Source organism: Nelumbo nucifera, chromosome 8 (genome assembly GCF_055504915.1).
Source record: "Nelumbo nucifera cultivar China Antique chromosome 8, China Antique-T2T, whole genome shotgun sequence".
NCBI classification, from domain to species: Eukaryota; Viridiplantae; Streptophyta; class Magnoliopsida; order Proteales; family Nelumbonaceae; genus Nelumbo; species Nelumbo nucifera.
Window position 1 is genome coordinate 51,742,929 of NC_142656.1, and position 3,464 is coordinate 51,746,392.

Below are 3,464 nucleotides of genomic sequence, written 5' to 3' on the forward strand. Positions count from 1 at the left end.
TTCATACCTTTGTTGCCTTTGTGGTAAGGTTTTGGTCATCGCATGAGAGGGCTATATGAGCCTTCCTATGGAAGTGAGATATCAATGGCCAAAATTAGTGTTGTTCCTTAGCAAAGTGTTATCGTCAATGTACGGGACGGGTGAAGTTTAACCTCTTTAAACCATTGCATTTATAAGTTAGACAAAATATCTGCCTTTATGAATTGAATGGGAATCATACCTACTATCAACAAAGCCCCCCGACGGTTACATGGAGGTGTGGCTGCACCTGGGGTTGTCAGGGCTTTGTTTGTGCTTGGGGTTACCAGGACTTTGTCCGTGCCTGGGGTTGCCAGGGCTTTGTCCGTGCCTGGGCTTACCAGGGCTTTGTTCGTGCCTGGGGTTTCTAGGGCTTTAAGAGTGCCTGAGACTACCAAGGCTTTGAGAGTGCCTGGGGTTGCTGGGGCTTTGAAAGTGCCTAGGACTGCCAGGGCTTTTAGAGTGTTTGGGGCTGGTGGGGCTTTGAAAGTTCTTGGGACTGCTAGGGCTTTGAGGGTGCCCGGGGCTGCTGGAGCTTTGAAAATGCCTGAGACTTGACTTCTGTTTTACTCCTGTAATGTTTAGAAAATAACATTCAAAAGCAAGTCTTTTAAACCATTCAATACTAATCTGCAACCATACAAAATAATGCTCCAATGACAGAATGTTCAAAAGCCTATTAAAAGATTTGATCCCCATAGGCCATAACAAGCTACTATGCAGTTAGAAGATTAGAAATTAAGTGTAAGGTTATAATTCGCATAAAAGAATAGACTTCACAAAATTTTGATCAATATTGAAGTCATCAAAAGACTGTAATACCGAAAGAGAGTTTCCAGAGGAAAACATTTGTGCAATACCTAGGTTATATATCACGAAACATTTGCTCTTAAATTAGCTGACTTAGAACTTAAGAACAGAATCTCTATACTCTATAACTCTCAAACCTCAATAATTTAATACTCTTGATAATATGGGTTAGGGTTGCAGTCTTTATTCTCTTCATTGACAGATCCAGACCTCACCTTTGTCAATCTCAGTATCCTTCTATCGCAAAGGCACCCTGAGCTCCAAGTTCCATTTCATGAATAGAATCCACTTGATCAGAACAAAACTCCAACATCTCCAAATCCATGTGGACCCAAATTGCCCCACCATTTACTAGGAATACAACAGATTAATAAAAAAGAAGGCTTATATGAAACAAACCCTTGTTCAAGCAGAACAGAATCCCTAAACCTGAAACCAACCTTGATTCCAAGATTTATCAAATAAAAATTATCCATTACTCTCAGTAACAATGAAATCCCAGACAAATTATTTCTTTCTACCACGTCCTTTCGAATGAATCAAGTTCCCCTTCCTCCAAGAATAACAGAGCTGAAATTTAACACAAATATCAAAAAACAAAAAACAGCATCTCACCACAACTGACAAGATAAAGGAACGACCGAACCCATTCCTTCGACCCTCCTTTCCCTCGACCCCCGGTTAAAGCAGGAGGTAGAAAATAAAACAAAAGTGAATAAAGCAAATACGAACTAAACAAGGGACTATAGGAGGGAGGGGAATTACCTGATTCGAATTTAGCTTGAAACCGGAAGGTTTTCTGCAATTGGGATCGATCTCTCAGGGGGAACGAGCAGATTTGACACTTCCACAGAGTGCCTTCGTGGAATGCTATATGAAGATACAGAAACGAAATAATGGAAACCAACGATCACCATCGCGATCAGACTCTTCGCTGGACTCAGTTAAGAAGAAAAGAAGAGCTCCGCGAATGCAGCTCCCATCGTTTGTCGCTGGTTTGGGTAGAGAAGATGATGGTGAACACTGGATTCGTCGCCGCCGCTGTCGTCTCAGTACGACCACTATCATGGACATCTGAGAGTGGAACCGAATAGGTTGCTGCAGCAAGATGATGAAACCACAAAAAGAAATCTTCTTCTACGTCTACTCCCTAGATTCTTCAGTGAGTGATATTGCCATGCGATCCTGCAAAAGTTCCGCACCCTTAGCAACAGCTTGACCGGTATGTTGGACGACGGAATCGGCGTAGCTCCTGACGGTACGTGTAAGGTTGTTCTTTCCGCCGACCTCGACAGCTTTGCTCACTGCGGATCTCAACCATGACATAGTAGCCCCTGTGTTCGGGATTCAACGACGGTGTCCTTCAAAACGATGCCTTCTTTTATTAAGTCTTTGGTCTCTGTTGATTCCTCCGTAGAAACCATTGGTCATTCAGTGGCCTAACTCGAGAGTTTGTAGCGACGAAAAAAGAGAATTGGGTTGTGAACAGTTCGGTGCCGAATCCTGCTTGCGACTTCGGGGCCCGTCTGCTCAGGTGGACTTGATGGGAAGGGGACTGGTTCGGACTCAGGGGGTAGCTTTACTAACATCTTGGTGATACTCTTCTCAGAGTGTGGGATCGATTTCAGCAAGGAAATTGCCCAGGATTCATCAGTCCATCAGGGAATAACTATGCAAGGAACGAAATGAGTAACAGAATAGAAAGTGGCTATGGCGTAAGAAATCGCAAAATACAATGAGGGGAGAAATAAAATTTTCAGTCGATCACTGATTCAGATATAGTTTTTAGCACAAAGGAAATAAAAAAAGAGAAAATAAGAATACTTGCCAACAATTACGATAATATAATGCAACACAGATAAAGACAATGAACCAAGAGAAATACTTGCAGCTAACACAATGAAAAACAGGGCAACTAAATAAAAGAAAAGGAAGACAAAACACTCTATGCTTAACCAACAGAAGAAAGCAACGTGGTTTTGATAAGCCAAGAAGATCCCAAAGAGTGCCCGTGAAGAACCCAAAGTATTTTGACTGAGAGCTGTCATGCATAGGACTTGCAGTGTGATGTAACCGGTTCTGATCCCGTATTAGTATTTTTGTGATGTACCAATATTTGGCTAAGTACCTCGTCAGCGACGTCTGCCCCCAAGTGTCCTGTGACTCAGGGGCTGAAGTGGAGCTCCCTGGTGGTGAGCTGCCTGGTTGTCAAGGGGCTGCACTTAATTGTCATGAGGTGCCAGGTTGTTATGGGGGTAGTTCTACAGCGGAAGAAACCCGTATGGCGTCCAGGCCAAGGCAGGCCAGGACAAGCCTTTGTATGCTGGGAGGCTAGGAGTTGCCCGACGGGATGGCTCCCCAATGGTCAGTAGCGCATGGTCAGTAGCGCTAGGTCATGACCTCAAATCACATGGCCGGGGCACTATGCTGGCTCTGGCCGATCCATGGGAGGTGCCACTTACGTGCTAAAGGGGGACGGCTGCAATGCAAGGCGACTATGCGTCGAAGAGGTGGCTTAGCACCAATGTGAATGGGTCTCCTATATGCCAATGATGATGGGCACCTGTGTGCCAAGATGATTGGACAGCCGCTTGGGTCGAAGCACACCCGTGCGCTATGGGCAACGGGATAACTCG

At 44.6% G+C, this 3,464-nt stretch overlaps 1 long non-coding RNA gene across 1 annotated transcript; it reads right to left on the minus strand.

Moving 5' to 3' along the window:
* Window positions 1–883: 883 nt before the first annotated feature.
* Window positions 884–2,875, minus strand: LOC104601558 (uncharacterized). The gene is made up of 2 exons (XR_735909.3): window positions 1,594–2,875; window positions 884–1,398 (listed from the first exon to the last, which is right to left on the minus strand). It is a non-coding gene; the product is annotated as an uncharacterized LOC104601558 (long non-coding RNA).
* Between the last annotated feature and the right edge of the window lie 589 nt (window positions 2,876–3,464).